General features: G+C 40.5%; 1 long non-coding RNA gene across 1 annotated transcript in view; it reads right to left on the bottom strand.

The window, feature by feature from the left end:
* Window positions 1–10517, bottom strand: part of LOC137653382 (uncharacterized) — a 30762-nt gene extending 20245 nt beyond the window's left edge. Inside the window, exons 1-2 of the long non-coding RNA XR_011046467.1 lie at window positions 10394–10517; window positions 1035–1280 (exon numbers count right to left, since the gene is read on the bottom strand). This is a non-coding gene — a long non-coding RNA (uncharacterized lncRNA). The remainder of the gene's footprint in view (window positions 1–1034; window positions 1281–10393) is intronic.
* Window positions 10518–14099: the final 3582 nt, after the last annotated feature.

A 14099-nucleotide genomic window follows, 5' to 3' on the forward strand; every position in this document is an offset into this window, starting at 1 on the left:
GTTTTAGAGGTTGAGCAGTGACTGCATGTGGTATTGTAGCCAGTGATTATAGCTTTCCAGAAGCGTTACATATGGTCAAAAGCTGGCAGTGCCATAGCCTCTGTATCATGGTTTTCTTCTGTCTTGGATTAGAGTTCCCTTGCTTGGGGGTGCACTCGGGCACACTATCTTATTTCTCTTCCTCTTGTTTTGTTAAAGTTTTTATATTTCATATAAGAAATATCTATTTCAATGTTGTTACTGTTCTTAACCCTTTTACCCCCAGGCTATTTGGAAATTTCAAACCCTTAACCCCAGGGGGTTATTTTTTTCCCAGCACATTTTGCAGTATATTTTTTTTAAATTGCTCTAAAAGCCTTAATGTTTGTCATAGAGAGGTCAGGTTGGTCTCATTCTCTTGGAAAATGCCTGAATTTTTTCAAAAAATTATCAAAAATATGAAAAAAAAAAATTTTATAGCATTTTTTTGCAAGGACGTACCGGTACGTCCATGGGGGTAAAGGGATGGCTTTTGTGAAACGTACCAGTACGTCCTTTGGGGGTAAAAGGGTTAAAATAGTTTATTTTTTCTTTCGTCACAGGGCTATTTTCCCTGTTGGGGCCCTGGGTTTACAGCATCCTGTTTTTCCAACTAGGGTTGTAGCTTAGAAGTCATAATTATAATGAGGTAGATAGATGTGGCAACCTGAGATAATCCTATGGCCATAAATACCAGAATAAATAACCCTTTCACCCCCAAAGGACGTACCGGTACGTTCTTGCAAAACACAGTTAATTACATATTTTTAAATATTTTTGATAATTTTATGAGAAACTTCAGGCATTTTCCAAAAGAATGAGACCAACCTGACCTCTCTAGGACAAAAATTAAGCCTGTTAGAGCAATTTTAAAAAAATATATAGCAAAATGTGCTCAAAATTTAACCTTATGGTGGGGGTAAAAGGGATAATTGAACACCTAAATCTACACATAACTGAGGAAAAAAATGAGGATTAGTGACCCGCCACTTTTCATAAACGTTAGTCTTGCTTACCTGGTGACTTGGGTGTAGACGAATTTACATCATCTTTGTGATTTTCTGTTGTTAAACTACTATCAGGCTGGTTTTCACTGGTTTAATTTTTTGACTTGTCGATGTTGCTGTAACTGAAAAGATCTGCTGTTGCTGTAGATATGTTCCTGCGATTCTGAAGCGAGCCTATACTCTTACTCCGACATCTAATGGCGTTGAACGACAATGCAGTTGTCCTACATCTACATAGGATTCCATTCATCATACCTGAAAATTAATCAAAAGATGATTTACTTTTATTTGTTATAAAGTAAACAGAAATACTGTACTCAAGTTAACATTACAACATAAATATCCTTATTTATTAGTTTGGAAAAGTTCACATTTTTGACTGACTTTTTTTCCTGTCAAATCCTGTGTTACTGTTAAGTTGGTAGGGAAAAGTCAATAGCAGTATGATTAGTAGGCATGATATCTATTGGTTATCATACTAAGGTTATCATAGTTTTTAAAATCTTAATGTCGCCTTGAAAAGTCTCTGTAAGACCTCACTTACTTATCAAGAGGTATTTTCCAATCCCCCAGGGAGATAGCATATAATATAACACAGTATAAGTGTTCCTCTTTTTTATCACAATGTATTCTTTTTATATCAGGTTTAAGTTTCTAAAGAAAAAATTAGCATGCAATTGCAAATATCAATAAAACATGAGAAATATGTTATTTTTATTTATAAAATAAATTTTTGAATATACTTACCCGATAATCATGTAGCTGTCAACTCCGTTGCCCGACAGAATTCTATGGAGGGATACGCCAGCTATCACAATACTAGAAGGGGGTGTATTTACCAGCGCCACCTGTGGCCAGGTACTCAAGTACTTCTTGTTGACACCTCCTCAATTATTCCTCGGTCCACTGGTTCTCTATGGGGAGGAAGGGAGGGTCGATTAAATCATGATTATCGGGTAAGTATATTCAAAAATTTATTTTATAAATAAAAATAACATTTTTCAATATTAAACTTACCCGATAATCATGTAGCTGATTCACACCCAGGGGGGTGGGTGAAAAACCAGTGTACAAGACTAAAGGATAGCTAAGTATCCCGTATTTCATATAATCAGTTATCCCCAATAACAATGAAATAATAAGTACCTGGTAAGGAAGTCGACTTGAACCGTTACTCTGCCTTTAATAAGATCATCTTCCTTACTGAGCGCAGCGTTCCTCTTGGGAGGCTGAATCAACTCAAAGGTGCTAAAGTATACAGGGCTGCAACCCATACTAAAGGACCTCATCACAACCTTTAACCTTGGCGCTTCTCAAGAAAGAATTGACCACCCGCCAAATCAACAAGGATGTGGAAGGCTTCTTAGCCGACCGTACAACCCATAAAAAGTATTCAAGAGAAAGGTTAAAAAGTTATGGGATTATGGGAATGTAGTGGCTGAGCCCTCGCCTACTACTGCATTCGTTGCTACGAATGGACCCAGGGTGTAGCAGTACTCGTAAAGAGACTGGACATCTTTGAGATAGAATGATGCGAACACTGACTTGCTTCTCCAATAGGTTGCATCCATAACACTCTGCAGAGAACGGTTCTGTTTGAAGGCCACTGAAGTAGCCACAGCTCTCACTTCATGTGTCCTTACCTTCAGCAAAGCAAGGTCTTCTTCCTTCAGATGAGAATTTGCTTCTCTAATCAGAAGCCTGATGTAGTAAGAAACTGAGTTCTTAGACATTGGTAGAGAAGGCTTCTTGATAGCACACCATAAGGCTTCTGATTGTCCTCGTAATGGTTTTGACCTTCTAAGATAGTACTTAAGAGCTCTAACTGGGCAAAGTACTCTCTCCAGTTCGTTCCCCACCATGTTGGACAGGCTTGGGATCTCGAACGACTTAGGCCAAGGACGGGAAGGAAGCTCGTTTTTAGCCAAAAAACCGAGCTGCAAGGAACATGTAGCCGTTTCAGATGTGAAACCTATGTTCCTGCTGAAGGCGTGGATCTCACTTACTCTTTTACCTGTTGCTAAGCACACGAGGAAAAGAGTTTTTAATGTGAGGTCCTTAAAAGAGGCTGATTGGAGCGGTTCAAATCCTGATGACATTAGGAACCTTAGGACCACGTCTAGATTCCAGCCTGGAGTGGACAACCGACGTTCCTTTGAGGTCTCAAAAGACCTAAGGAGGTCCTGTAGATCTTTGTTGGAGGAAAGATCCAAGCCTCTGTGGCGGAAAACCGCTGCCAACATACTTCTGTAACCCTTGATCGTAGGAGCTGATAGGGATCTTACGTTCCTTAGATGTAACAGGAAGTCAGCAATCTGGGTTACAGTGGTACTGGTTGAGGAAAACTGCATTGGCCTTGCACCAGCTTCGGAAGACTTCCCATTAAGACTGATAGACTCTGAGAGTGGATGTCGTCCTTGCTCTGGCAATCGCTCTGGCTGCCTCCTTCGAAAAGCCTCTAGCTCTTGAGAGTCTTTCGATAGTCTGAAGGCAGTCAGACGAAGAGCGTGGAGGTTTGGGTGTACCTTCTTTACGTGAGGTTGACGCAGAAGGTCCACTCTAGGAGGAAGAGTCCTGGGAACGTCGACCAGCCATTGCAGTACCTTGGTGAACCATTCTCTCGCGGGCCAGAGGGGAGCAACCAACGTCAGCCGTGTCCCTTTGTGAGAGGCGAACTTCTGAAGTACCCTGTTGACAATCTTGAACGGCGGGAATGCATACAGGTCGAGATGGGACCAATCCAGCAGAAAGGCATCCACGCGAACTGCTGCTGGGTCTGGAATCGGAGAACAATACAAGAGGAGCCTCTTGGTCATCGAGGTAGCGAATAGATCTATGGTTGGCTGACCCCACAGGGCCCAAAGTCTGCTGCAAACATTCTTGAGAAGGGTCCACTCTGTGGGGAAGACCTGACCCTTCCGGCTGAGGCGATCTGCCATGACATTCATATCGCCCTGAATGAGCCTCGTTACCAGCGTGAGCTTTCGATCTTTTGACCAAATGAGGAGGTCCCTTGCGATCTCGAACAACTTCCTCGAATGAGTCCCTCCCTGCTTGGAGATGTAAGCCAAGGCTGTGGTGTAGTCGGAGTTCACCTCCACCACCTTGTTAAGCTGGAGGGACTTGAAGTTTATCAAGGCCAGATGAACTGCCAACAACTCCTTGCAATAGATGTGAAGTGTCCTTTGCTCCTGATTCCATGTTCCCGAGCATTCCTGTCCGTCCAGTGTCGCACCCCAGCCCGTGTCCGATGCGTCCGAGAAGAGACGGTGGTCGGGGGTCTGAACAGCCAATGGTAGACCTTCCTTGAGAAGAATGCTGTTCTTCCACCACGTTAGAGTAGACCTCATCTCTTCGGAAACAGGAACTGAGCCCTTCTCTAGCGTCATGTCCTTTATCCAGTGAGCAGCTAGATGATACTGAAGGGGGCGGAGGTGGAGTCTCCCTAACTCGATGAACAGGGCCAGCGATGAAAGTGTCCCTGTTAGACTCATCCACTGCCTGACTAAGCATCGGTTCCTTCTCAGCATGCTCTGGATGCATTCTAGGGCTTGGAAGATCCTTGGGGCCGACGGACAAGTCCGAAAAGCTCGACTCTGAAGATCCATACCCAAGGAGACAATGTCTGGGATGGAACGAGCTGAGACTCCTCAAAATTGACCAGGAGGCCCAGTTCCTTGGTCAGATCCATAGTCCATTGAAAATCTCCAGGCAGCGACGACTTGTGGGAGCTCTTAAAAGCCAGTCGTCTGACGGAGCCGGACACAAGATCATGATACTGCTGCACAGTCTGTAAACTGTCAATCATGGGCAAGCGAGGAAGAACAGTGACAACCCGAATCTGTCTAGACTGTCTGGGTCGTACAGACAACTCCTTAACGGGTTGCTGAGGTTGCCGCACTGCGTCACAACAAGTCCCTTCTGTTGGTTGTTGAACGTCTTCCCCGTGACACATTGACTCCGTAAACAAAAAATCCTCTAACAAGGACTAAGCTTGGACTGCATGTCATGCAACACAGCTCAAGGTCTATGGGAGCAGGTGTGGTAACAGACGGGATTAGCGGCTGAAGTGGAACCATTACCTTCCCTGTAAGCATGTTATGCTTAAAATAAAAGTCCATAAGAGGTTATGCAGCTAAAGGCTCCCTCCAAATGACAGAGTCCTCAAGGGAATATCAGAAGGAGGGAGAAAAGAACTTTCTCATCTACAGGGACCTTATCCTAGAAAAGCTAAGTTCTCTGAGTGAGGGTTCACTGGTGCAAAAGCAGCAGACTAGAAGGCAACGTTATGAAACTGCTTGACAGTCTAGTGAGTTGGCAACAACCCAAGATGTGTTGAGAAGCATGCGGTAAGGTATGCAGAGCATGATGTATGCAGAGTATGCTGTATGCAGAGCATGCTGTATGTAGAGCATGTTGTATGCAGAGCATGCTGAATGCAGAGCATGCTGAATGCAGAGCATGTTGTATGCAGAGCATGCTGAATGCAGAGCATGCTGTATGCTGAGCATGTAGTAAGCAGAGCCTGCTGTAAGCAGAGCCTGCTGTAAGGAAAGCAGAGCGTGTGCATGGCGTTTAACATTTCTCAGAAATTCCATGACCAGTGCTAGAGTGCTTTATGCATGCTTGCATGGGGTTTAAACCATGGTATGAAAATGAGGTAAGGTATGCTGAACAGCAGAGTCAGAACGAGCTGGAACAACAATAGTTGTGGTTTCCTCTTCAAGACTCCGATGAGGGAACACCTGAGGCTCAGTCTGCAAAGGCTGAATAAAAGACAAGCAGAAGGAAGGCGCATGGGTGGAGGAGGCTGACTCCTAGCATGAGTGGTTGAACCCAAGGGTTGCGCTTGCTGAGCGGTTGGCGGAAGCGGAGTAGCAAGTTCCAGTTCCTGTGGTGTGAGCGGAGCGCGATGAGGAAGAGGCTGCGCAGAACAAGGTAAATGTCTCGCAAGCTGAGGCTCCTGAGGCGCAAGGCTAAGGTGTTGTGGTGCTTGCCTTGTGGAGGGTTGAGCTCGCTGCAGCGAGAGCTGAGGAGACTGACTCATGGACGGGAGAGGTTGTTGTACCTCAACCGAGTGTTGCATCACTGGTGGAGCAGCAAGTGGAGGCGGAGGAAGAGAGGTATAATCCTCCTGATCCCAAAGTAAAGGTTGCCTTAAGGAAGGCGGAGGCTGAACACCACAGTGAACAGCAAACTCAGCACGTGGCTCAACATCGTACGCCTGGCAGGTGGAACTGCTGGCAGGTGGTACTGCGATCAGGCGGAGCGAGTGTAGGTGGAGGGAGTGTAGGCGGAGGCGGAGGAGCAACACTCTCAGCCCGACACTCACGCATCAAGTCCGAAAGCTGTGCTTGCATGGACTGTAGTAGAGTCCACAACATCGTACGCCTGGCAGATGGTACTGTGATCAGGCGGAGCGAGTGTAGGTGGAGGGAGTGTAGGTGGAGGCGGAGGAGCAACACTCTCAGCCCGACACTCACGCATCAAGTCCGAAAGCTGTGCTTGCATGGACTGTAGAAGAGTTCACAACATCGTACGCCTGGCAGGTGGTACTGTGATCAGGCGGAGCGATCATAGGCGGGGGGGGGAGTGTAGGCGGAGGCGGAGGCGCAACACTCTCAGCCCGACACTCACGCATCAAGACCGAAAGTTGTGACTGTATGGACTGCAGTAGAGTTAACTTGGGGTCGGCAGACACTAAGTTCTGCTGAGGTAAAGCCTTAACAGCAGAGATCTGTTGTGGCAGAACCTTACTCCTCTTAGGCGGAGTGTAATCAACTGATGACTGAGGAGAGTCAGAGCTAACCCAATGACTGCATTCGGGTTGTGAACTTTAACTTCGTACGTCTGGCATAGGTCTGGACTTAACGTTTAAGAGGTCTTGAGACCTGAGACCAGCGTTACTCTGCCTTTATTTTCTCCCCTAATCTCTTCTGCAGACGAGCAAAATAAGGGCTCAATCGTCTGCGGGTGGGAGTGACGGTCTCGGTAAGACACGCCCACAACCACCGAGAATACTTCTGTGCGCCGATCAAGGCCTGCTGAACCCTTATGCCCTTCGACATTGCTTCTCCCCTGGGCTTGGGAGCTTGCAAGAGGTCCCGGACTGGGAGGACGACTGGCGCGCACAAAAGTACCCTCACGCACTAATCACTTATCACTTTGATTTCTGTTTGCACTTATTTCACTGAACTCGAAACTTTAAGTGGTTTGTACCTGAAATACGCAATTCTATCCTTTCTCAAAGTTAGTAATTGCGAAAACAGAATTACAATGTAACAGAAAAATCTAATGAAAGATAATTCAGTGGTTGGAAAGAGACTAAACACTAGATCACTCTAGAAACGTTTAGTTTCTTCCCCTAAAGAGACTAGGGAGAAGAGCAAAAACGATAACGACGTTACTCGTACGCCTGGCAGGCTTGAATGAAACGTTTATCCTCTTTCTCCCTCCGTCTCTATCTCTCTCTCTCTCTCTCTCTCTCTTGACTTAGAACCTGAGAGAAGAGCCCAATCATATATATCGTTAAAACATATTATTGTTAAAGGAAAAAAAAACTGAAAAGTTCCTTTATTAGGATCAAAACCATTAAGTTAAGAAAGAATGAACAAAACGCTAGACACGGTTACTCTTACTGCAACGTGAAACCGTGAACATTCTTTCTCTATCGTAACGATAGAGTGCAAGTTGAACGTTCTGAACGTCAACAACTGCAGAGACAAAACAAAACGTTAGTTCAACTTTGAAAACAGTACGAGACTGTCAAAGAAAATCTTTCAAACTCTGTGGCGGAAATAGCATAATATGTTAACAGGTAAAACCGAAATGACGGGCTCAAAGTTTATTAACTTCGGTAAAAGACCGCCTACTATTAGGAAGGTCGAATATAAACAAATATAAAAATTAATTTTAATGAGTTTATAATAAAAGGAAGTTAATCGAAGAGGCCTATAAGAGGCGGAGAGATATAAAATAAATCTATAACTTTTGTTAAGCAAAATTAAGAAAGAGAGTCTATACTCTCTTAGACACCAACACTTCCGTCTAAGGGAAGGGTCGGCCATTGAAAGGTGAACGAGAGTTCATACTCTCTCGTCACCATAATTAATCAAATTAATTCCAAAAGCTAACTAAGCTAATATAGAAGTTTCCAGTAAAGCGACAGCCGAAATCAAAGAGAAATACTTCACCAAAGTCGTGAAAATACTCCAAGAACATAAGCGTATCCCAGAACGTCTTGCCGGAAGCACGACAGAGGAATAATTGAGGAGGTGTCAACAAGAAGTACTTGAGTACCTGGCCACAGGTGGCGCTGGTAAATACACCCCCTTCTAGTATTGTGATAGCTGGCGTATCCCTCCATAGAATTCTGTCGGGCAACGGAGTTGACAGCTACATGATTATCGGGTAAGTTTAATATTGAAAATAACCCTTTTACCCCCAAAGGACGTACTGGTACGTTTCACAAAAGCCATCCCTTTACCCCCATGGACGTACCGGTACGTCCTTGCAAAAAATGCCATAAAAATTATTTTTTTCATATTTTTGAAAATTTTTTGAAAATATTCAGGCATATTTCAAGAGAATGAGACCAACCTGACCTCTCTATGACAAAAATTAAGGCTGTTAGAGCAATTTAAAGAAAATATGCTGCAAAATGTGCTTGGAAAAAAATAACCCCCTGGGGGTTAAGGGTTGGAAATTTCCAAATAGCCTGGGGGTTAAAGGGTTAAAGATAAATTTAATGATTATTATCATTACCATCATTGCCAGTATTCAGTTACATAAAGTTATAATGTAAGTGGAAACTATAACTCTTAATCCATTCCAATCAATGTTTTCAGTGGAAACTAGGAAAATCTTAAAACAATTCTAGTTGAAGCTTCAAGTGGAAATAAATACAGTATATGTTATGCACATCATATTGGAAACAAAAAGAAATATGCACCATTGGAAGGTAGTGCCATGAGTGCATATGATGTGGTTCACATTAGGTAATATTCATGGGTCTTTGCAATATTTCCTTAGCCCCAAGCTGCACTTGCTTTATAACTCTTGACTTCCTTTCTTCCATTTTGTTGTCCAATTGTTTTAACTTTTACTTTATAAGTGTCTGTAGGGTTTTCCCCAGTTGCACTGTAGTATTTAATAACCTCACTAGCCCCAGCGGCAAGTTATATAGCCCAAATTCATAAATCCAATACAATCAAAGTCCAAAGAAATACATAAAAATGAATATCCTGTTACACAATTCTAACAAATGTAATGGCTTTTACATATGGCACATAACCTTTTCTGGATGCCAAAAACCCTTGACCATACAGTGCAAGCTGGATGTCAAATACTTTGATAAATTTGTAAATAATTTGGAACTGCAAGAAATGTTTTGTGCATTGCATTACACTTTCAGGGCCTAATGTTTATGTATCAACCTTCTTTATAACACAGCCTATACTCTATTCGGAGCCTTTGTATATCAGCAGCCAGTTCCTTCCCATGCGGAAAAAATTGACACCAACTAACCTAAAGTTCCACCCCTTACCTAACCTACAAGCAATGTCCTTTACCTACTTACCTGACAGGGGAGATAATGACACCAGCAACCCTCCCTTACACTGCCATGTTCTTAGTCAGCCGTCATCATATATACAGGTGGCCGCTATCATACATACATGCCCTCCACTCAACTACTTGCGACTCCCGAAATATGATAAAAACCATAGCCCATTCCAACTAAGATATAATCTAACCTGGACCATTACACTTAAGCTGGCCAGGCACACTATAATTCGTATTATAGGAGCCTTTGTATATCAGCGGCCAATTCCTCCCGTGTGGATTGAAAATGGACATCAACTAACCTAAACTTTCCTCCCTAACCTAACCTACGAGCCGTTTCCTTACCTACTTACCTAACGAGGGGGAGGGGCTAACGCTCCTCTGCTACCCATCATACACTGCTGTATTCTAAGTTAGCCCTATTCAAATATACAGGTGGCCGCTATCATACATACAACCCATAAGATACTTTGTCATTCAAACAAGTAGGTCTCCATTCCTTCATGCCTAACCTTACCAAGTATGTGTTCTTACTTGTGGAACAGCCATAAAATGTACGCCAACGGTCCAAAGCTAATTTGTACAGAATCTAAAATGATGGTTGTTGTTAATTTGATGGAAATTAAACCTATGCTGCTTCTTACCAATAGAAGACCTGCTTGCCTACCGTAAGTAAAGGGATTAGCCTAAGCTGAATCGACTCCCTTGGTTACTGTTTTAAAGCTTTCTCTGTTCTATATTGCCTAACAGAACATAAGGTCTTTTGATTGAATATTTTCTCTGCAATTGCGAAAAGATATGTTTACCTTTTTAATTTCTTGCAGCACAAATACAACGATGAAGCGTTTTCTACTTTTCTCAAATCAACGTAATATTCGTTCAATAGACTTATGTACGGGCAAAAATCGTCTTTGAAAAGAATAATTTTTTAAGACAAAATTATGGATAAACACTAAATAAATCACGTAGTACTAATGTAATATATTAAGTTTTAAATCTTTCTATTCATTTATACGTTCTTTTTTATGAAAGCACTAACGAAAATGAAATATAGACCTTCCTTTTACCGGATTACAAACTTTATATCAGGTAACTGAACGAACACTGTTTTGTTATTGTTCGCCTTAACGGGGTTTAGTTCTTCTTCTTTCATAAGTCCAACATGTTTTGTTGATTCAAATCTATAAAACCAAATAATTACAAAGATAATCCCCCACTATAATATATTTCATCTTCGCGCATAAGTTATATATTGCATCATAAATAGGCATTATTATGAGTTTAATAGATAAAATCACTTTTATTGTCGTCACAAATAAAAGACCGATGTGAGTGGGTAAATTTTCTTTATTTTAGCTTTGGGGGAATTTATTTGTTAATAAGGTTATAAAGATAATTTTCGCGTTACTTAATAATTCATAGGATCCTTATGACTTATGAACTAATGAATTACCAAATTATTACTATCTTTTTTACTTTTACTTTAAGGGGTTTATCTCTCGCCCTCCATCAGACACGAAGAGTCTGTTCAGGCGGGCCTTGATGTGTGAAGATAATTTCTTTCCAGTTTATGTTTTGCTCTGTATCTTTTCAGTTATTCGCTAGCATTTGTATTCAGGCTTAATATTTTTCAGATCACTATTATAGCTATCATTACTAACTAAGCTACAACCCTAAATTGTTAAAGTAAGATGCTATAAATGCAAGGATTCCAATAAGGGAAACCCAGTGAGGAAAGGAAAGGAGGAAAAAAATAAAATATATATGAGAAGTAATGAATTAAGAATACGCATTATATTATGATAAAAAATTTTGGTATAATAGGCGATCAAAACTGGGTTCCAGATCACATTAGGCCTACAATAAAAATGAACGGTGCCACTTGCATATGTAGGCCTATGCATGCTATTTAAACAGGTTTTCGCGTTAATAATTCATAGGTTCCTTATGACTTAAGTACTAATGAATCTCCAAATTATTATTATCATTACTAACTAAGCTATAACCCTAATTTGTTAAAGCAGGATGATATAGGCCTAGGGATTCCAATAAGGGGAAAACCCAGTGAGGAAAGGAAATTGAGAAATAAATAAACTATATATGAGAAGTAATGAATAAAGAATACATAATATATTTTGATAAAAAAACAAGGACTCCAACAAGGGAAAACCCAGTGAGGAAAGGAAATTGGTATAACATGTGATCAAAATAACATGTGATCACATTACAATAAAAAAAATGTATATGTATCATGTTATTTTAACAGGTGAATGAGGAAACAAATAAACTATACATGAAAAATAATGATTTAAGAATACATATTATATTATGATAAAAAATTTTGGGGTAATAGGTGATCAAAACTGGGTTCTGGATCACATTAGAATAAAAAAAAAAGGTGCCATTATTAAACATATAGAGAAAAATCTAGCCAACACTCGTCCATTTCTTATAGTGAATCACAGTTTAGCTAGAAATTAGAGTATCATATTAACCATCATTTTATATCCATGTACCAATTATAAATTAAAAACTCTCATAGAACATCATGTTCTTACCAGAGACAAATGTCACCGGTAGCAAAGTAAAGTTAAACGAGATGATCTAAACTGTTTTGCGAGAACGTCAATTCTTATAATATTTAAATTAATTTCATAGCAACATGCAAAAGAACTTATTTTATATAGGCAATATACTGTTGTTACTACAGATATATACATGTAATTTAAAAAGGTGAATGCTGATTGCTGGCTCTGTAGATAAAACGTTATTTTCACCGTAGTTTCTTATGGTTATATTTAAATTAATTTCATAGCAACATGCAAAAAGAACTTATTTTAAATAGGCAATATACTGTTATCACTACGGATGTATACATGTTCTTTAAACAGGTGAATGCTGATTGCTGGCTATGTAGACAAAACGTTATTTTCACCGTAGTTTCTTATGTGAGTGAGTCTAGTGTTAGCGATCCTTGCGGTCTAGTTATAGTGATTTATTAATCAAATATTAAAGGTCTTTTGGGCATTGGAGGAGACCTGAACACCGATTTCATTGCCTTTAGTGCCATTACCACAAAGAACCAGATAATGGATAAGCAGGGATTACATATTTATCCATTCATACAAAACCCACCAAGAGCCACCATTATTTCCCGCTCTCCTGAGGTAATGTGTGTTACCGAATTTAGTCATTTCTAATTAGTCTTTATGTCGATATTTGATTGATAGTAGCTTGGTACCTGCATTTAATTGATAGTAGCTTGGTACCTGCATTTAATTAATAGGTACTGTATTTGTTACTGTATTTGTTAAGTAATTTACGATTATGGGTAGGCCTAAGGATATTTGCAAAGGAAAAACATTTTTTTTACGGATTTGTCAGATTGGCCATGTCAGTTCGTATCAGATGTTGATTACTAGGATATTTTATAGGAAATTTAATGGAAAATATTATTTTCACTGTTGAAATTAAGCCTAAATTCTTCTATATGTTAGAAATCACACAATGCACATTCTAGATTTGGAAATCAAACTGTTAGAAATTAACTTTTATTACACTAATTTATAAGCTGGTCTCTGATTGCTTAGTATAGCCTATGTACCACATGATGTTAGATAAACAATCATGAGAATTACTTAAAGACAATTACTGTTTGCATCATAATGTAATCTTCCCTACCTAACTTAGGTTGCCAAGACCTACCTATGATGGGAGTGTTCATTTTTTTGGGAGCCCCAAACCTAACCTCATGTAGGTGGCTATAAGACATAAATAGCATTTGCTTATATACATTGGTTGATTTCAGTAAATAAATGACTGTCTGGTATTAATTTTACTTGCATTACATGTAAATTCATATTATAATAGGGGTATTTGAGGTTTTGATAAAAGACAGGAAATATATAAACATTGGGTATGATACACTAAATGGTTGTGGTGGCCTATTGTTAATGTTTCTGCCTTGCGACCTCCAGACTATGGTATGTGTCCTGCTCAAGCTCGATAGTTTCTTGTGGTTTCTACAACCTCATCATCCTTTTGAGCTAAGAATGGAGGAAGGTTTGGGGGAGCCTATAGGTCTACGCGCTGTGTCATCAGCAGCCAGTGCCAGGCCCTCCCTGGCCAAAGCTTGGGTGGAGAGGGGCTTGGGTGCTAATCATATATATATATATGGTCAGTCTCTAGGGCATTGTCCTGCTAGTTAGCGCATTGTCACTGTCCCTTGCCTCTGCCATTCATGAGAGGCCTTGAAAACCTTTAAATAGTTTAAAATGTGTTTCACTAGGCCTAATGAAAAATTAAATCTCCCCCAAGACTCTGTCTTGTTTTAATGTTACTTATATTAGATGTAATTACAGTGTATAATAGTGGTATTTGAGCTTTTTATAAAAGAAAATTGATAGACAATGGATATGATACACTGAAATCGTTTAAGATCTGTCTCGTTTTTACAAATTGAAAAGTAAATCCCCCAAAAAACTTTGTCAAAAGATGTATGAGAATGTGGTG

Source organism: Palaemon carinicauda, chromosome 14, assembly GCF_036898095.1.
Source record: "Palaemon carinicauda isolate YSFRI2023 chromosome 14, ASM3689809v2, whole genome shotgun sequence".
In the NCBI taxonomy this organism is placed as follows: Eukaryota; Metazoa; Arthropoda; class Malacostraca; order Decapoda; family Palaemonidae; genus Palaemon; species Palaemon carinicauda.